General features: G+C 41.5%; 1 protein-coding gene across 3 annotated transcripts in view; it reads left to right on the top strand.

Annotated features, from left to right (window-relative positions):
* Positions 1-825: 825 nt before the first annotated feature.
* Positions 826-21,371, top strand: part of THRAP3 (thyroid hormone receptor associated protein 3) — a 76,420-nt gene continuing 55,874 nt past the window's right edge. For 2 of the 3 annotated variants that reach the window (XM_047870713.1, XM_047870711.1), the window contains exon 1: positions 826-956. The gene's annotated coding sequence lies outside the window, so the exon portion shown is untranslated. Of the gene's footprint in view, positions 957-1,152; positions 1,930-21,371 lie in introns of those variants that run through there. The other variant, XM_047870712.1, reaches the window with a different exon arrangement.

The raw sequence follows: 21,371 nt of genomic DNA, 5'->3' as shown, positions 1-21,371 counted from the left end.
AAACCCTGATAAATGCAGTGCCTCTCAAGCTTGTAGGTGCATAAGAATCACTGGAGAGTTGCTTATAACACAGATTCCAAGCCTATATAGTTCCTGGGAAACTTCTGGTTTAATAGGTGAGTGGCATCCATTTTAACAAGCTTCACGGGACTACTCTTCTAGAAAATCTCTTTCTGTGCTCCCACAGTCATAGGCCGGGGTGGGGGAGTGGGGGTAGGGGATGCGGGAGATGAGGCCGGACGTAGCTTGACCCATCGGGCTCCTGGGGTTCCCATAGAGGTCACGCTATCACAATAAAAACAGCTCCATTTTGAGTCACGCTGCTTTCAGGGTACAAGCCGCTTTCATGTGCTTTACTTGTCGGACTCTCGCAGCAACTCTGCGGGATAGAAATTACCCGTCTCGTATCATAAGGGAGGAAACCAAGGCTCACTGAGGGGAGGCGATGTGCTCAAGGTCACAAAACGAGAGGTAGCAGGGAAGAGACGGAAAGCCTGGCGACCCTAATTCCCAGCTCAGAGACTCCACCACAACGAAGGCAGGCCGCGAGTGGGTGGGGCTCAGGCCCTCCCTTCAGGCTGGTTCCAAAATGGTGGGGGTAGTGGCGTCAGCAACGCCCCCGCCCCTTCCGTCCACCTCCCTCCTTCTTCCCCAGGCCACCCAGGCGGGGGGAGGGGATGGAACGGAGCAACCCACGTGACTGCCGACAACCTGGCGCGTGACGCAAAGCGGCGGGCCCAACGCTCGCCTTGCCTGGTGGGAAACGTAGTTAAGCCGGCCGGCAAGTTGGCGAGGAGGGGCGGGCCTAGCACTACATTTCCCAGGAGGCAGCGGGACGACGCCGCAGCTACCGCCGTCGGAGAGCGGGGACGCGGGGCGCGCTGTCGGGCGGGGGCGAGGTTCGGGCCGGTTGTGCCGTTGCGAGGTTGCAGCTGCGATCGCTGCGGTGGGCCCAGGTGAGTGAGGGCCTCTGATGGGGATTAGGGCAGCTCCGCCAGCTCCAGTCTTTTTCGTTTTTGTCTTTTCTCCGCGGCGGCTGGGTCAGGGTCCCCGGCAGGCCCGGCGCGGAGCCGCTTCCCCGCGCCTACCCCCAGGCCTCTGAGCGGGCCCCACTCTCTCGGCTCCTCCCCCTCCCCGCCCTTCAGGGCTTCCCCTCGCTTCGGCCTAGCTCCCGACGCTTTAGTCCTCCTTTTCTCGAGAGCAGCTCGTACTTCTTTTTTTTCCTCCTCGTAAGCTGTGAGGGAGAGGCTTCCACATCCTTCAGCTCTCCCTTTGGCCGTAGGAACCCCATCATTTGGATTTTTTTCTTTTCCCCGAACTCTCTGAGTGCAACCCAGCCCCCCTCCCCCTCCCCTCGGTCTCCATTGGCCTGGTTCTGCCTTCTCCTAGGGCGCATGTGGCTGGCCCTCAGTAAATGTTAGTCCTTCTTTTTTGCCTTGCGGCCAGAGGAGGCATAGTCCAAATTTATCTGCTACGGGAACATTTGTGCGCCCACTTTTATTTCAGTCTCTTGGGGTGGAGGTGAAGCCGATATGCATTCCAGTGGTAATTGGCGTGTGTTCTGCTTGTAGAAGGCAATTTTCTTTGCCTCCCTTAGCACTTCAGCAACTTTTATCAGCTATTCTCACTGCTTTTCTAAATCTTAGGGGTGGAGCTTGGCAGAAGCTGGCGAGTAGCGCTGGTGCCCAGAAGTTCGAAGCCATCAATGGTAGTAGGGTGTTTACGGAGGGATTGTTAATTGGATTGAAGGAGAAGCCTCAGTATGGTAGAGCCTGGCGGGCGAGAGCCAACGAAGCTTCTGGTGGCAGCATAACAGATGGACTCTGGAGCCAGCTTTCGTGGGTTCAAATTTTGGTTCTGTTAGCTTTTTATTTTAGGTCAAGGGGCTTCCCTTCTAGGTGCCTCGGTTTCCTTATCTGCAAAATAGCGGTAAGTAACGGGGTTATTTTATAGAGTTTTTGTGAAGATTAAGTGAGATTAAATTGAAAACCGCTTCGCTCATTACCTGGCATGTATTAAACGCCATTATTATTATCCTCATCGCTTACAGGATTTCCAGTGTGGGCCCAGAGTGGAAAGGCATGTGTCACACTATCATTTTCCTTTCCTTTCGGATGGCCCTCCCCTTTTTTGTTTATGCAACTATTGTCTGTTAGGCTATCTGGACAGCTTGAGGTGTCCCAACAGTAGCCTGTTGAAGTCAGAAGTGGTTCCTGCCATGAAAAACTTCTGGAGCAAATGGGGCTTAGTTTGCTCTTTCTTGGGAATTCTGCTTTGTGAACTAGTGCACAGACTTTAGCAATACCGAAACCAAGTTTATTCTGTAGCCAGTCAGGCTTGATTGTATCTTGTAATAGGTGAATTGAAGTTTTCATAAAACACTGTTTAATAATCGTTGTGTCCAATATAGACTTATTTTTTTGTTCTTTAAACCTTTTGGCAGCAGTGAAAGATCTCCGGTTTTGAGGACTGATGTTTTTAGTCTGCGGATGAAGTACAGTCCAGTTTTAGTGGTGGTGTAGAAGAACTACAGCAAAAATAGTTCTTTAGCATATTTCATTAGCATTGCCACCACATACAGATACTTTTTGAATTTGATTTAGCCATTGAAATCATGGATTATAAAAAGAGTGAGTGTCCTGTTCTGTACTGAGCGATTGCAGGGAGGAAGCTTGGAATATTTCTGAGATTAGCGCAGATTAGTGCTGAGATGGAAGAAGATGAGGCTGCCTGAGAGGGAGCGGAGGCAGATGATTAATTTTATTTATTTATTTCTTTGGATAGTCTCAATCACTGAGAATCTTAAGATGCTAGGCTGTTTCTCTTGGGCACGTTGACATCCTGAGTTGAAGGAAGTGTGGTTAATGCTCGTCTCTCAGATACTAGATTTTGATGGATTGCTTCACATGGTCATTCTGTAAACATCTAAGATTGATTCAGTACATAGTGCCTGAGGACGTACCGTCTACCGGCTCCTGTGCTAGGCTCTGGGAGTACAGGGGCATGTGAGACAAAGGGGTTTTGCTTTTGGAGAACTGCCAGTATAGTGGGGGAAAGATATAGCAGGTAAGCAAATAAATGACAGATTGAGAAAAGTAATGTGGAGATCCCTAGCAGGGGACTCTTTGCTAACAAGGGAGACTTAAGGATGGTCAGAGAAGTTCTTTTGGGTGAGAGCGAGGAGCCAGTTTTGTAGGAGAGAGCATTTCTAGGTGGAGGTAACAGCAAGTGCTGAAACTTGAAGGCGAAAATTTAGTGCGCTTTCAGAACTGAAAAGAGGCCGAAAGTAGTTGATACACAGAGTAGTTACTGAACAGATGGACAGTAAGGTTGTTTGTGGAAGCCATCAAAGCTTTCTGATTTATATTTTAAAATCACTTTTGTAGAGGTGTGGAAGATGGATTATGGGGGATAACATTTAAGAGGCTGTTGTATTGGTCCAGGCTGGACGTGGTAGTTGCTTAAGTAGAGGGATAGAATAGAGATGTATTGGTGGGAAGAAGGGAGGAGTTTGGAGACGGTGTAGGTTTAATGTTTAGAACAGGCCATTCTTTTCTATTTTTTTTTTTTTTAAGTTTATTTATTTTGAGAGAGAGCAGTGCTGGGGAGGAGCAGAGAGAGGGAATCCCAAGCCAGCTCCGCACCATCAGCACAGAGCCTGATGTGGGGCTTGAACCCACGAACCATGAGATCATGACCTGAGCTAGAACCAAGTGTCAGATGCTTAACTGACTGAGCCACCCAGGGGCCCCAGAACAGGCCATTCTTAATCCGTGGTCCATGTACTGTAGGGGGCCCGTGAGCTCCGTAAAATTTTTGTGGGGGAGTGTATTTCCTCAAAGTTCAATATGTTCCATCTTATTCATTAGTTTCAGTGTTTAAGAACCACTGCTCTAGAGTCTGTTATGCTGGTTTATAACCCATAAAAAAGTAATTGCCCAAGGGTTACCAAGAGAGTTCAGCGTCACGGGTACCCTTTTCTAAAAGATTGATTTTCTTCAAGAATTTTTTAATTTTTTTTTAAAGTAACCTCTGTACACCACGTCAGGCTCAAACTGAAAATGCTGAGATCAAGAGTCGCCCCAAGAACTGAGCCAGCCAGGTGCCCCATTTCTTAGTCTTTTATGGGAACTTTTTTTTTTTTAATGTTTATTCATTTAGGGAGGGAAAGAGAGAGAGCTCAAACAGGGGAGAGGCAGAGAGAGGGAGGGGGGGAGAGCATCCCAAACAGGTTCCGCTCTGTCAGTGCAGAGCCCAGTGAACACGGGGCTTGAACTCAGAACCGTGAGATCATGACCTTAGCCAAGATCAAGAACTGGACTGAACCATTCAGGTGCTCCAGGAACTTTTTTCTTAAAGTTAAATGTGCCATAGGAGTCATCTTTTCGTTTCTTTTTGTTCGCAAGGTACGGGCTGATGCATATACTGAGGAAGCTGAACATTAGTGAGCTCGGTTTCATGAAAACCCATTTCCTAATTTTTCTTCCACTGGAAGAAATAGTTTCTATTTTAGTGGTAGAAATGCAGAGTAAGATTTTCTTCTTGCTTTCCTTCAGCAATTAGGGGTTTTAGATGTATATTCATATTTTTTTGTAGTGTGTTTTGACATGCCAGCATGTTATTGGAAGCATAGGGTGTATTTTCTACCCCAGAGTTAGAGCTCTACCACTGAGAGAAGCATGTGTTTTTCTTTATATGGCAGAGGTTGAAAACTGAAAGCTTATGGACTAAATCCAATCTCCAGATGTGTTTTGATTGGCTCACACAGTATTGTAAATTTGAATTTGTTGTCAACATTAAAAAACCAAGGAGATTTTATGTAAAAATTTGGATTCAGTGTGCTTTTGAAAAATCTCTTCTGGCAGTGTGTTTCTGCTTTGCAGCAGCCATCTTCTCTGGTTGGGCATGTCCTCTCCAGTTTGTCGTAGCCCTCTCCACAGCCTGACATGTATCCCTGACACGGAGCAGAGTGTCACTTGGTATTATTTTACACCTTTATATTACTTGTTTGTAGGCATTTTAATTTGTTCTAGATATATGATATAGGTCTCTACTGCCTGCACTGGAAGTCCTTTTGCTGTCTTAACATTGTATCACCATTAAAAATTGTTTTCTGGGGGCGACTGGGTGGCTCAGTTGGTTGAGCATCTGACTTCACCTCAGGTCATGATCTTGCGGTTTGTGGGTTCAAGCCCCGAATCGGGCTCTGTGCTGACAACTCAGCCTGGAGCCTGCTGTGGATTCTGTGTTTCTCTGTCTCTCTGCCGCTCCCCTGCTTGTGCTCTGTCTCTCAAAAATAAATAAACATTAAAAAAAATGAAAAAATTGTTTTCCGTATTGGTGCCTTTTTTTTTTTTTTGGACAGTGAGGGAGATAAAATTCAGAACATTGTATTATTTTGTTTCCAAACTCAGAAACCCAAGGGCTTTTAGAAAGCATAAAGGCATTGATCTGACCCCTGCCCATGTATTATTACTATTATTATTATTTATATATTTATTTAGAGAGAGACAGTGGGAACAGGGGAGGGCCAGAGAGAGAGAGAGAGATGTGCATACACACACACAGTCTGAAGCAGGCTCCAGGCTCTGAGCTGTTAGCACAGAGCCTGATGTGGGGCTTGAACAACCACGAACCGCAAGATCATGACCTGAGCTGAAGTCAGATGTTCAACCAACTGAGCCACCCAGGTGCCCCCAGGGTCCTCATTTTTGTTCTGCCTGATTTGGTTTTTAGCATCTGGAATGTTGTAACTGCATAGCTGGGCCTGTTTCAGAACATAGAAGAAGACCAAGCAAAGAGAAGTTGCTGAATGTCTAATTAGAAGACTTTAGACTCTTGTCCTCAGGGATAAGAACCAAAGTTGTATGTGTTTTTAATATGCCTGTGTGAAGTCCTTTGCTATCAATTTCTGTGTGTAGGTTTTTTTTTGGGGGGGGGGCTAATAACTCAGAGTTTTCTATTTTAATAGGGCAAGATATGGGGTCCCTTTCTATTTTAATAGGCAAGATATGCTCAATCGGTTGAGCATCCGACTTTGGCTCAGGTCACAATCTTGCAGCCTGTGGGTTCGAGCACCGCATTGGGCTCTATGCTGACAGCCTCAGGAGCCTTTGGGTTCTGTGTTTCCCTCTCTTTCTGACCCTTCCCTGCTCGCACTGTCTTTCTCAAAAAATGAATAAACATTAAAAAAAAAATTTGTTTTCAAAAGCCATTCTGTAAAGGCTATTCTGTAAAACTGAGTTAACTGTAGAAGTTGTGATAATGATGGCTTTTCTTGAATTTTTGTAAGTTTAGTCAAGTATAGATTGGACGGGAGATTTTTAAGTACCATTTGGAGGGGTGCTTGGGTGGCTCAGTCAGTTGAGCATCTGACTCCTGATCTCAGCTCAGGTCTTAATCTCAGGGTTGTGAGTTCAAGCTCTGCCCTGAACTTCAAATACTGTTTGGAGTGAGGAGGGTGCCTCAGGAAAGAGCATTTCTGCATTGCTAATTTTTTACTCTGGGGTTCTGCTTAACATTACATTTTTATCTATTTAAAAATTTTTTCTTTAAATTTATTATTTTAAGTCTATATCCAATGTTGGGCTCGAACTCATGACCCTGAGATTAAGAGTCGCATGCTCTTCTGACTGAGCCAGCCAGGCTCCCCAACATTTCATTTTTAAAAATTAAAACAACATTGATTCCCTAACTCCTCCCTCTGCCCTATGGTTTAGTTAAGCAAGGCACAACCTGTAAAACCCTTGGTGGGGGCAGGTAGTTGTCTTCAGTTTTATTTCCTCTGCTTATAGATAGGTGCTTATTGAAAAAAAATAACATTGCAGCAATTTGTAATGTAGAAAATAAGTTTCCTGTGTATAATGCTAGCTCTTTAGGCCAGTGTAAGCAGTTTGGGTATATAGAAGAGATTTCCGTTCTCATTTGTTGTACTTGTGATTTTTTTTCCCACCCTTTGATGCCGGTTAAAAGGTATTTCTGAATAGTAAAGGTAGACAGGAAGGAACCAAGGAGGAAGTAGAGATGAACCTCTTTGGTTTATTATGAAAGCTGAATACTTAAAACATTGCTTTAAAAGGACTTAAAGTGCAAAAGTGTATTTGTGATATTCTTGTTTTCTTGGAAAATTTGGGTGATAGTGTTGATTCTTGGGTTAATGTTAAGTGTTTTTCCTTTGTTCATAGCATAGATTTTAGCTTGCCTGTTCTCTCCCTTTGTTTCGGGATTATTTGTCACATAAGTTTTTGCTGGACATTTTACTATTAGCAAGTACAAGTTGTTTGACCATTCAGCCAGCCATATTAGGTGATTAAAGTGGCCTTGAATGTAGTGCCATATTGAATGACTATAGAATGAGGAAGAGAATATTTTCATTTGTTGGCTTGTTCTCTTCCTTTTTTGCTCTGGAGGCTACTTAGTATTGGAGGATACATCTAACATGAAAGTAGTTGTAGTTATTTATTTATTTTTGAGAAAGAAAGAGAGAGGGCATGCCAGGGGGAGAGAGAGAGAGAGAGAGAGAGAGAGAGAGAGAGAGAGAGAGAGAATCCCAAGCAGGCCCAGCCCAGTGGGAGCTGACACAGGGCTTAATCTCACTGTAGCAAGATGATGACCTGAGCTGAAGTCAGATGTTTAAACGACTGAACCACCTAAGCGCCCCATGAAAGTAGTTTGAAGAAAGTAGTTTGATAGGTTGTATTTTTTTTTTTTTTTTTTGTATTTTCAGCAAAACATTTTCTGTTGCGGTGTTAGTAGAGTGTGCTCATAGAGGTACATGATCTTTGGTACCTAGAGGCCTTAGTTATCAGATGCAGGGGATGAGAAATGGAAGTCCTTTTTTTGTTTATTTTTTATTTTTATTTAAAAAAATTTTAAGTTTATTTTGAGAAGGAGAATGGGAGAGATAGAGAGAGAGAGAGGGAGAGAGAGAATCCCAAGCAGGCTCTACACCATCAGTGCAGAGCCTGATGCAGGGGCTCAAACTCACTGAACTGTGAGATTGTGGCCTGAGCCAAACCAAGAATTGGACTCTTTTTTTTTTTTTTTTTTTTTTAAATATTTTTTTCAACGTTTATTTATTTTTGGGACAGAAAGAGACAGAGCATGAACGGGGGAGGGGCAGAGAGAGAGCGAGACACAGAATCAGAAACAGGCTCCAGGCTCTGAGCCATCAGCCCAGAGCCCGACGCGGGGCTCGAACACACGGACCGCGAGATCGTGACCTGGCTGAAGTCGGACGCTTAACCGATTGCGCCACCCAGGCGCCCCCAAGAATTGGACTCTTAACTGACTGAGCCACCCAGGTGCCCCCCACCCCCACCCCCCTTTTTTTTTTTAAACTGGGACTCTGGGGCAAGTTGCTTATCCTTTTAGAGTATCTGTTCAATTTCAAATGGAGATAGAAATCTTAGTTTCCCATTTTTTCCACATCCTTGTCAACACTTATTTTGTGTTTGTTTGTTTGTTTGTTTGTTTTAAATGGTAGGAATTAAAACCCGTTACGTTGGCTATCATGTGCTTGTGGCTATTTGTGTATCTTTGAAGAAATGTTTATTCAAGTCTTTTGACTATTTCTCATCTTAACATTTTTGAAGCATTTTTTTATGGTGATTTTTTTTTTAAATGTTTATTTATTTTTGAGACAGAGACAGAGAGAGAGAGAGGGAGACACAGAATCTGAAACAGGCTCCAGGCTCTGAGCTGTCAGCACAGAGCCTGACGCGGGGCTCGAACTCACGGAACGTGAGATCATGACCTGAGCGACGCTTAACTGACTGAGCCACCCAGGCGCCCCCCCCCCCTTTTTTTTTTTTTTAATTAAGTGGGCTTCATGCCCAACTTGGGGCTTGACCTCACAACTCTGAGATCAGGAGTAGCATGCTCCACTGACTGAGCCAGCCAGGCGCCCCACATTTTTGAAGCATTTTGAAGTCAGTTTCAGATGTCAGTACATTTCACATCTAAACACTTCAACATGCATATTGTTAGCTAGAGTTCAGTATTTGCTTTTGGATTCCCTTTTAGCAGGGAAAGAAGGAAAGGGAGGTAAAATATACACACTGAAGTATGACCATCTTTGTAAGTGCTTGAATGGAGAGGTTTTGGGTGCCATTTCTTAACTGGAATAGTTCACTTTTCCTCTGATTTAATGATGTTTGTCTTGAGTTAGATTTTTGCCAGATTAGTATTGTGACCATATAATTTATCAATTTGAAGCAGGACACCATTGAGAGAGAATGCTATTAATATGCTGGGACAACAGGTGTAAAATGTCTTTAGCAAACTTAGATGTAAACTCAATCTAAATACTAAAGAAGCACATTTATAGATTGAGTTTTTTTTCCAAAAGTAAATGTTTATTTAAGCACTTTACATGCATTATGTCATTTAAACCTATATTTTGGGAGGTTAGTAAAGAACTTTTTGTTATACAAATGACGCTGAGGCCCAAGGAAAGAGAGAGGATTTGAATCTAGGTGTGGCTCTAACCCTCTCCTCCTAGGCACTGTGCTATACTGCTCAGAGTAGTGGTCTAGGGAGTAGATTGGTCACTAAATTAAGACAGGGTCCTCAGATAATAAAATGTCTCCATTTTGTTATTGTCATGTTTATTAGATCTAACGTTAAAATATTTAACTTTTATTCAGAAATAATGGGCTTGAATTCAGCTGACAGACTTTGTGGTTCACTGCTGCAGATAGAACGACAGAAGATGTATTTCAGAATTGACCATATTTGCTTAGCTTTTTGTATCTTTTAAAAAAGTGTTTGTTTATTTTGGGGTTGGGGGGAGAGCACGAGCTGGGGAGGGGCAGAGAGAGAGGGAGGGAGGGAGGGTGGGAGGGAGAGAGAATCCCAAGCAGGCTCCCCTCTGTCAGTGCAGAGCCCTTTGTGGGGCTCAGTCTCATGAACCATGAGATCATGACCTGAGCCAAAATCAAGAGTTGGACACTTAACCGACTGAGCCACCCAGGTGCCCCACATCTTTTCATTTTTAAAATGAAAATATACCTTTCTTTGAGAGAATTAAACAGTATGTATGTTTGACATTAATGTAAAGAATATGTGAAAAATTGTACAGTTTAATATCTTATGAAACTTAATATAATCACATATTGTCATTTATTATTAAATAGTTTGGATGTGTAAAAGTGAAAACCCTGTCTCACACAAAGTTTAGGCACAAATAGAACCAAAGCCCTCTAGTCTTGTGCTGTTTTCACAGTTGAATAAAACAGTGTTAGTTGAGCACACTAGAAATTCTCACATGTAGTTTTTTTTTAAGATTTTAAGTAATCTCTACATCCAATGTGGGGCTCAATCTCAAAACCTCAAGATCAAGAGTTGCGTGCTCTATTGACTGAGCCAGCCAGGCACCCCTCATATGTAGTTGTTTTAAACTCCATTTGAATTTGAGTTTAGCCATTTCAGTGAATAATCTTCTCAGTAAATGGTTGGACTCTTGGCTCAGTAGCAGTGGGTCTGAAATTTATTGGATGAGTGATACATAAGAGTGTCATTTAACTGTTGCAAATGCTTTGCCATAGCAGTTATGATCATTTCTTGTTTTGTTTTATGTTATTTTTAAATAGTCTCTACACCCAAGGTGGGGATTCCAACTCACAGCCCAGAGATTGAGTTGCACGCTCCACCATCTGAGGCAACCAGATGCCCTGAACATCTCTTGATAATTTTTGAACATCTCTTTCAGAGAAGGAAACCTAATGAAAAAATTTTTTCATGTTTATTTATTTTTGAGAGAGAGAGAGAGAGCATGAATGGGGGAGGGGCAGAGAGAGATGGGGACACAGAATCCAAAGTAGGCTCCAGGCTCTGAGCAGTCCACACAGAGCCTGACGTGGGACCTGAACCCACGAACCGTGAGATCATGACCTGAGCTGAAGTTGGAAGCTTAACCAACTGAGCCACCCAGGTGCCCCTTAATGAAATTTTTTTAATGAAGAATTTTTTAACATGGTTAACGCAAAGTGCTAACTTCCTGATAAAATGATACCCACACTCATCATAAATGAGGTATTTGAGTATGTGAATCATAAATGTAAATAAAAGATAAGTTACTTAATTTCAATGTAGTCAACTGAATTATTGCTGTGGTTATTCGGAAATTAGGATTTTATGTGCTAGTCAAAAGTATACATAAGCTGTAGCTTTATGTACAGTATGTTATTCCAGCTGGAATTTTGACCTTACCCTTCTCACCTCATCTTATTCTGGTAACTAATCTGAGAGTTGCCAACAAGGAATAGAGGGCACTTTCTCAGGAGAGGATCTTTGGTTTCCTTGTTGGGTATTAAGTATCACTGCAGAGCTATAGGAATATACAGGGTTTGTATTCTGCCTTTATTCTTTTTAGTGAATAAGAAACCATTGTTCAAATATATAAATCCTGGATACACTTTTTGATGTTTGTCTCTTTATCATAAAGCATTATGTTCGCAAAACTAAGATTTTCTTAGAGTAACTCTTGAGCAATCTTAGTTTCCTGTTGAAAATATTTAAAACTTTTTCTTGACTACATTTCTTGTTACAAGTTATATAGCAATTAGTGTAATTTTTTTTTCCCTCACTCAGCAGTCTGTGCCTGAGTTGGACCTGATGTGGAGTTAGGCAACATCCTAGGGATTTAGCCTGATCTCTGCTTTTCATTGTACAGCTCTTTGTGTATCAGCATAGTATTTTGGAGATGATTCTGAAAACAATTACCTTTAAGGATTTGTTTTGTTTTTTTGGCAATTATGTAAACACGTTGCTGGGGAAAAAGCCTCTCCCTTCCAATTTTGTTTTTTCTTCAAACTGCCTTTTTAGAATACGGTGTGCTATGTGGTTTACATTCATCAGTTCATTTAATTCTTATGATAGATTGTAAGATTAGTGTACAGTATTTATTTTTTAGAGCTGAGGAAACTTAGATTATACACCTTGCTCAAGCCTGCAAAGAAGTGGAGTCAGGATGCTAATTCAGGTTAGTTGTGTGTTTGCAACATGACTTTACCATTCTGCCTGTATTCAACAGAAATCTTCATGTGCTTGTCCTTCGATGTGGATGTGTTCTTTTTTTTTTTTTATTAAAAAATTTTTTTTAATGTTTATTTTTCGAGTCAGAGAAGATACAGAGTGTGAGCGGGGGAGGGGCAGAGAGAGAGGGAGACACAGAATAGGAAGCAGGCTCCAGGCTCTGAGCTGTCAATACAGAGCCTGACATAGGGCTTGAACCTAAGAATGGTGAGATCATGACCTGAGCTGAAGTCAGGCGCTTAACTGACTGAGCCACCCAGGTGCCCCTATGTGGAGTTGTTTCTTTGATGTGACCTTAAGAGCACTGCTTTATGAATCTTATTTCAAGCTTTAGAAGTGTTTGCAAAAATCTGTGTTTGGCCAGGAAGTTGGTGAGGTATGTGGGAATACTTGTACTTCTTTGTCACTATCCTAGAGAATCTTTTTTTCCTCTAGAGACTGGGAAAGGGAGTGAATCTAAAAGGAGCACAACCAGTGTTCAGTGTTGTATAAACTTTTTCTTCATGCTTTAAAAAAAAGCTTGCAATATGAAGGTAACCAAAAGAGTACAAAGAATAATACAAGTAGCACCTGTGTATTTAAGAGGTCAATTTAATTAAGAACTAAAGCTCTGCTACCACAACTGAATCTTCTGGGAATGTTCTCTCTCAACCTTGCTTCTGATTTTGGTGTTTATGATACTTGTGTGTTTTTCTAGACTTTTACTAAACATGTATGGTTTCCTAAACAAAATACCGTATTTTTTTTGCATGGTTTTAAGTTTTATGTGAGTTTTTTAAATTTTTTATTAAAAAAATTTTTTTTAATGTTTATTTTTGAGAGAGAGAGCGAGTGGGCAAGCATGAGTAGGGAGGGGCAGAGAGAGAGACACACAGAATCTGAAGCAGGTTTCAGGCTCTGAGCTGTCAGCACAGAGTCCGATGCGGGGCTCGAAATCATGAACCACAAGATCATGACCTGAGCCCTAGTAGGACATTCAATGGACTGAGCCACTTGGGTGCCCCTGTGGCTTAAGGTTCTTTAACAGGTAAATGGCTAGCGTCATGATGTGAAAGAATTGGGACACTGAAGACCAAGGGCTTTTTCTTTTTCTTTCTTTTTTTTTTTTTTTTAAGTGGGCTTCATACCTGGTATGGAGCCCAATGTGGGGCTTTGAATTCATGACCCTGAGATCAAGAGTTGGACACTTACTGACTGAGCCACCTAGGTGCCCCATAGACTCTAGTTTTAGGTCACCATCTTGGGTAAAAGCCTTCCTTTTTGTGAGCTGTTTCCCTTCTGTAAAACTAAGGTTGTGCTAGATACGATCTCTAGGGGAGTGCTTCCAGTTCTTAATGCTTTGTGACTCTCCTAGTCCTAGTTGTCCAAAACTCATATTCTCTTGGATAGTGTTTTGCCTTTAGAGTGGATTGTGATCTCTTAATCACAAGACTCTCTGCTCTTTGATTAAAGTCAGCTGTAGGCTGCCTTGAGGCTAACACAGCCTCTGTATAGTCTTGATGGTATTGAATTTTCTCTTTATTCTCCTAGCACTTCAAGTCATAATTATTTTTTCAGATACTTCTTTCATGAGATTTAGAAATAGGTCCATAAACGTTATTAAGTGCAAGCTGGCTGGAAGTTGTATTAACCAGGTTCTCAGCAGAATAATGATAATGCAAACTGAGCCGAGATAAACTCCATTGTATTATAAGCACCTGGAAAGGTACAGAGTTTCTGATTCATCTTTATGCTTTCCACAGTGTCCAGAGAAAGAAACTAAGAATTGTTTATTTATTTATTTAAAGATTGTATTTTTAAGTAATCTCTATCCCCAATGTGGGGCTTGAAGTCACAGCCCCGAGATCAAGAGTCGCATGCTGCACCCACTGAGCCAGCCAGGCACCCCAAGAATTATTTTTACTGTTGAGTGCTTGCTCTACTACTAGGAACTCTACTAAAATTTAGACGTTTTTCTCATTTAATTATTGCAGCAGCTTATGAGGTAGTATTGCTCCTAATTTATAGATCAGGAAACAGGCTTACAAGAGAATGTTTTAAACTAATTTTTTTAACTTTTTATTTATTTTGACAGAGAGTGTGTAAGCAGGGGGTGGGCAGAGAGAATCCCAAGCAGGCTCTGCAGTGTCAGCACATAGCCAGATATGGGACTTGATCCCATGAACCGTGAGACCAGATAAAAAAAAAATTAGATAAAAATTAAAAACATAAAAGATCAGATTAAAAAAATAAAAAAAATGACTTGAGCCAAAGTCAAGAACTGGATGCTTAACTGACTGAGCCACCCTGCTGTTCCTTAAATTAATTTTTATGTGATTTCAGAGCTTGTAATTTTTCTTGCCACAGTATGCTGCTTAGCAAAGATGTTATTCATAGCGTGTGCTCAATGAGTATTAACTGAGTGAAATGTTTGTAAGATGTTTAAAAAAATTTTTAAGTACATTGTTTTATCTTTATGATAGTATTTTCAGAAGAGGGGAATGGCCAGTCTTGATAGGCCAAGTGAATGTCTTACTAATAGGACGTTGTCAAGGCAAGGTAACATGTTTTTGGTGATTGTGTTCCAAAATTAAAAATTCAATCAGGGAGGCGGATTAGAAGTTGGGGATAAGGAGGGTAGAAACCATAAAGACCTCTTTTCATTGTATACTCTTGTACAGTTTGACATTTTTACTGTGCGTGTACTACTAAGAAGAAAAAAACTAGGTAAAAAGAATTGAACAGTTTGCTTAGGCAAATAAAAGCTTAGTTAATACTCAACTTTCACAATTCTGTACCTGCTTTTCTCTTTTTTAAAGCTGTATATACATGACAACATGGATGAACCTTGAGATACTATGCTAGGTTACATAAACTATACGTAGAAGGCAAGTCTTATTATTCCACTTACATGAAATACCTAGAGCAGTCAGATTCATAGGGTAGTGTTCTGCGTGGGAGAGTTATTGTTTTATGGGCACACAGTTTTAGTTTAGGAAGATGGAAAAGTTCTGGAGATGGATGGTGGTGATGGTTGTGTAATGGTGTGAATGTACTTAATACCACTGAACTGTACACTCAGAGATGGTTAAAATGTTTAATTTTGTTTATTTTTCCATAATAAAACAAAATATGGCTAATAATTCATTTGTTTGTCATTCAGCAGACATGTACCTAGACACTGGGGATACAGAAAGGAATTTAATTTGGTACTTGCCCTGAAGAAGCTATTTAGTACTAATATGACACAACTAGTGGTTTTCAAGGAAAGGGAGGTATTTTTTTTTTTTTTTTTTTGCTTTTTTGGTAAATTTTTTATTTTTTCTTTTTTATTAAATTTTTAAAATTTATTTTTTCTTTTTATTTTTTTACAGTTATTTATTTTTGATACAGAGAGACAAGGCACAAGAGGGGGAGGGGCAGAGAGAGGAGACACAGAATCCGAAGCAGGCTCTAGGCTCTGAGCTGTCAGCACAGAGCCCAACATGGGGCTCGAACTCACAAACCGCGAGATCATGACCTGAGCCGAAGTCAGACGCCCAACCTACTGAGCCATTCAGGCGCCCCATTAAAAAAAAATTTTTTTTTGAATGTTTATTTATTTTTGAGAGGGAGAGACAGAGCGTGAGCAGGGGAGGAGCAGAGAGAGGGAGACACAGAATCTGAAGCAGGCTCCAGGCTCCACATTGTCAGCACAGAGCCTGATGTGGGGCTCAAACTCACGAACTGTGAGATCATGACCTGAGCCAAAGTTGGACGCTCAACTGACTGAGCCACCCAGGTGCTCTTTTGGTAATTTTCTTTTAATGTTTATTTAAGAGAGAGTGTGTGTGCATGATCAAGCCTGGAAGGGGTAGAGAGAGGGGGAGAGAGAATTCGAGCAGACTCCGTGCTGTCAGTGCAGAGCCCAGTACGAGGTTCAGTCCTACAAACTGTGAGATCATGACCTGAGCTGAAATCAAGAATTGGATGCTCAAGGGGTGCCTGGGTGGCTCCGTTGGTTGGGTGTTCGACTTCGGCTCAGGTCATGATGCGGTTTGTGAGTTCGAGCCCCGCGTCGGGCTCTGTGCTGACATCTCAGAGCCTGGAGCCTGCTTCAGAGTCTGTGTCTCCCGGGCTCTCGGCTCCTCCCTTGCTCATACTTTGTGTCTCTCTGTCTCTCAAAAATAAATGTTTATTAAAAAAAAAAAAAAGAATGGATGCTCGTGGCCCCTGGGTGGTTCAGTCAGTTAAGCATCTGACTTCGGCTCAGGTCATGATCTCACAGTTCGTGAGTTTGAGCTCCGCATCGGGTTCTGTGCTGACAGCTTAGAGCTGACCCTCCCCTGCTCTCTTGTGCCTGCTTGCGCGTGCTCTCTCTCTCTCTCTCTCTCAAGAATAGATAAACGTTAAAAAAAAAAAAAAAAAAAGAGTTGGACGCTCAACTGCCTGAATCACCCAGGAGCCTCTCGAGGAAATAGAGGTTTAAGTTTTCAGGAAGTGGTAGCTTGTAAAAGTTTTGCATTGTGATAAAAAGATGGGAAAGTAGCTCTTAGGAATTCCCTGGCAGTTTTATCTGCTGGTTGGTCCGGAGGATTCAGGTGAGAATGTTATGTTGCCCCAAGGTACTTCTGTGTAGCCTGAAAGCTTGATTTTAAAAACTACCAATCTGGGTAGAAACTGTCAGGTGTAGGGATGACATATTGATCCCTCTCTCTCTTGTAAATTGAGAACCTTGGCACAGAATAGTGGTGTCATTTAGGCAGCCAGCTCTTTCAGTCTGGGATCAAGTTTAGGCTTGGGTTTGTTGCCAGAGTTACTGCTTCTTTAAGAGGTTCTGAAGATGTATAATGGTCTTACCTTCCTAGTCTACCATAAAGACAAATTCTGAATTCTTGGGAGAAGAGACACAGTCATTGTTTAATGACCACATGACTACCGATATTAGCTGGTTGAAATCTGGTCTTTTAACTCTGATTTTGACATTGGCCTGATTGATAATGTTTATCTGTTGAGTGCTTAACATGTGCTACGTACTTTTTCAGGTACTTTACACATACATCAGTTCATTCAATTTTTGTAACAGCTCTTTGTAGCAGGAACCCATTTTACTGATGAGGAAACAGATAATGGGATTTAATAAAGTAACTTATCACAGGTGTCAAAATTACTGGCTGGTGGTGCTGGGGAATCAAAGGTAGTCAGCCTTTAAGCATGTGTTTTTTTCTTATTTATTGGGCCAGTGCTTTGGAAATTGCTTTGGGATGTTGATTACTAATTGTATTTGTCTTACTATAAGTTACTAGGTACAAGGATTAAAAAATGACAGTTTTTACCATTTGAGACCCCTACGGTTTTGAGAATTACTGCTCATTAAGGGTTTATTCTTGTATGGCCATTTGTACTAAATGCCTTTGTTAATAATAAGCAAAGGATGTAGGGACATCTTTGTGGCTCAGTTGGCTAAGTGTCTGACTCTTGATTTTTGGCTCAGGTCATGATCTCACTGTTCGTGAGATCAAGCCCCATGTTGGACTCTGTGCTGACTGCATGGAGCTTGCTTGAAATTCATTCTCTTGCTCTCAAAGTAAATAAATAAACTTAAAAGAAAAAGAAAAAATAAGCAAATGATGTAGAACCAGAGTTGGCACACTTTTTCTCTAACGGTTCTGAAAATACTTTAGGCTTTGGAGGCCAAGAGGCAAAACTGAGGCTATTAATGTGAGTACTTAAATAACAGTAGAGAAAGCAAATGTTCTCTAAATATTTTTATTTTATTAAAAATTTTTTTGATGTTTTTATTTATTTTTGAGACAGAGAGAGACAGAGCATGAGCAGGGGAGGGGGAGAGAGAGAGGGAGACACAGAATCCGAAGCAGGCTCCAGGCTCTGAGCTGTCAGCACAGAGCCTGACACGGGGCTCGAACTCACAGACCGTGAGATCATAACCTGAGCCGAAGTCGGACACTCAACCGACTGAGCCACCCAGGTGCCCCCCCCAAATTTTTTTTTAATGTTTGTTTATTTATGAGAGAGAGTGGGAGGGGGTGCACAGAGAGAGGGAGTCAGAGGATCTGAAGCATATTTCTTTCATACTGACAGCAGAGAGCCTCGCGGGGGGCTCGAACTCATGAACCGTGAGATCATGACCTGAGCTGAAGGTGGATGCTTAACCGACTGGTCCACGTGGGCACCGCTATTTTATCTTTTTTTAAAATGTTTATTTATTTGGAGAGAGAGAGAGCATGTGTGAGAGTGTGAGAGGGGCACAGAGAAGGGAAGAACTCCAAGCAGTCTCCACAGGCAGTGCAGAGCCTTACCTGGGGCACGTTCTCATGAAGTGTGAGATCATGACCTGAGCTGAAATCAAGAGTTGAATGCTTGACTGAGCTACCCAGGTGCTTCCTTTTTTTAAGTATCTCTGTACCCAGTATGGGGCTTGAACTCACGACCCCGAGATCAAGAGTTGCATGCTCTACCAACTGAGCTAGCCAAGCGCCCTGAGAAAAATATTTCATTGGCAGAATTCAAAATATAATAGTTGAGTACAGTTTTTGTAAGGCAGCTGTGTTACAAGAGTGGAATTCACTTTGGGGGATACCATTTCGTGTCACTGGGGTTCAAAGTTAGCTTTACCTATCGACATGGATGGCAAGTGTTCATTTGTTCATACAGAAATCTGTAGTGAAGATTTCACATATGTGTCTTTGAAAATGTCTTTACACACACAGGTACTGCCAAATATTAATATTAATCCACGAGCATATGATTTTTTTGAGCATATGGTTTATTTGGGCACATTCATCATTTGGAAGGCAATTACAGAATTCTGTTAGATTCATTTCTTGATATTTGCCTTTTTGTATGCCATTAACACTGCAAAGTATTCATTTCCAGTGGAAGATTAGATGGAAGCTGCTGCTGCTTTTTTTTTAAATAGGCTCCGTGCCCAGCATGCAGCCCAATGTGGGGCTTGAACTCAAGATCCTGATATCAAGAGTCAGATGCTTAACCCACTGAGCCCACTTTTTTTTTTAAAAGAGTTTATTAAAATTTTTTTTAATGTTTATTTTTGAGAGAGAGACCGCATGCAAGCAGAGGAGGGGCAGAGAGAGAGGGAGACACAGAGTGAATCCAAAGCAGGCTCCGAACCATCAGCACAGAGCCTCAAGTGGGGCCCGAACTCATGAGACATGAGATCATGACCTGAGCCGAAGTTGGATGCTCAACCGACTAAGCCACCCAGGTGCCCCATTAAAGATTTTTAAAAATAATCACACCCAACGTGGGGCTCAAACTCACAATCCTGAGAACAGGAGCCACAGGCTCCACTGGCTGAGTCAGCCAGGCGCCCCTCGATGGAAACTTCTCAGTTTCACAGAGAGATTTTCAAAGATGGAGATTTACTTTGCACTTTAAGATTGGAAATACGCTGGAAGTGTAGTTTGAGTTAAAATATGTCTGCTTCAGATTTTTGTGGGAACAGAGAGATCTCATTGCTTGTGTTAACTTTTGACAGTACAGGAAGTGAATGAAATAATTTGACATTACTTGAAGTTAAAACAGTGTTTCCTTAAAAAAAATTTTAAGTAAAAAATAAAATTTTTTTAAGTAAAATAAAAAATTTAAGTTTATTTTTGAGAGAGAGTGTATGTGTGTGTGTGCACATGATCGAGGGAGAAGCAGAGAGGGAGACACAGAATCTGAAAGCAGGCTCTAGGCTCTGAGCTGTCAGCACAGAGCCTGGTGGCGGGCTCGAACTCACCAACCGTGAGATCATGAGCTGAAGTCGGTCGCTCAGCCGACTGAGTCATCCAGGCGCCCCATGTTTACTTTTGTTCAAATTAATTTGCTATAGTAATCATTCCCATAAAAATGCTATTTTGCCTTATAACTTTTTATTGAATTCATTAAGAAACATTAGCAAGTCTGCAACAAAAGTTAATTTTCAAAGCTTTTCAGTATTCAATAATAATGTTGAAGGGTGGTTTTTTAAGAAAAAAATTCAGATTAAAAAAAATTACAACTAGGGGTGCCTGTGTGGCTCCGTTGGTTGAATGTCCAACTCTTCATTTCTGCTCAGGTCATGATCTCACGCTCTTGAGATGCAGCCCCACATCCTGCTCTGCTGTGGGTATGGAAACTGCTTGAGATTCTCTCTTCCTCTCCCTCTGCTCCTCCCCCGCACATGCTTTCTCTCTCTCAAAAAAAGAAAAAAAAAAATCACAGTAAAATTTTACTGCTGCTAAGCCATTGAACTGCTGTTGGTAGTGCAAATCAGGATTCACCTTCTATTTCTGACAAAAACTCACAAAACTGACAACGGTTAAATCTACAAAAGTGAATTGAGAGTGAATGGAGGTTACTCTTGACAATACTGGCTCAACATGTAATGAAAAGTTTTTTGCAGAGTACCTGCTGGTGAATAGTACAGTGAATAACCATATGCTTGAAATACCTTACATTTTCACAAGCTCTGTAAATTTATCCAATTATGCCCTTCTCTAGACATATTTTTACTACGGTCATTTGTGACACATCTTAGCAGATTCAAATTCAGGTTGTATTAGTGTTCTTTCAGTGTCTTTGAAAGGTTCTTACCTGTAGTTGTTCCCCATAGACTATTCATAGAGGCTAACTCTTCAGTTAGTTCACACTGGGCATTGACCTTCTCCAGTAAAAAGCTAACAGTGTCAATAATTGTTGAATCAAGAACCAAGGAACACCACTGAAATCACTCCTCCACCCCCCCCCCCCGCCTTTAGCAAATGTTCTATTGTTGAGTAGTTTCAGATTTGCAGAAAATCTGAGAAAACAGTACAAAAGGTGTCCATATACCCGTACCCCTGTTAACAGAGTAGTATGGTACACTGGTCCCAACTAACAAACCAGTGTTGATGCATTCTTGCTAACTGAAGTCCATACTTTGTTCACATTTTCTTAGTTTATACCTAATAACCCTTTTCTGTTCCAGGATCACATCTAAGGTATATATTTAGTTGTCATGTCTCCTTAGACTCCCCTTGGCTGGTACACCTTTTCAGACTTTTATTATTTTTGGTGACTTTGACCGTTTTGAGGAGTTAGATACTTTGCTAGTTTTGAGGAGTTAGATACTTTGTAGAATGTCCCTCGGTTGGAATGTTGCTCATGATTAGACTGGTGTTAATGGGTTTTGGTGATAAAAGACCACAGAGATGAGGTATCATTTTCATCACGTCATATATATAAGGAGTACATGCTATCAACATGATTTATTGATTTGTTTTTTATTTTTTTAAATTTTTGTTAAAAATTTTTTTCATGTTTCTTCATTTTTGAGAGAGAGACAGAGTGTGAGCAGGGGAGGGGCAGAGAGAGAAGGAAACACAGAATCT

Source organism: Prionailurus viverrinus, chromosome C1 (assembly GCF_022837055.1).
Source record: "Prionailurus viverrinus isolate Anna chromosome C1, UM_Priviv_1.0, whole genome shotgun sequence".
Lineage (NCBI taxonomy): Eukaryota > Metazoa > Chordata > Mammalia > Carnivora > Felidae > Prionailurus > Prionailurus viverrinus.
This window is presented reverse-complemented; position numbering and strand designations above follow the sequence as displayed.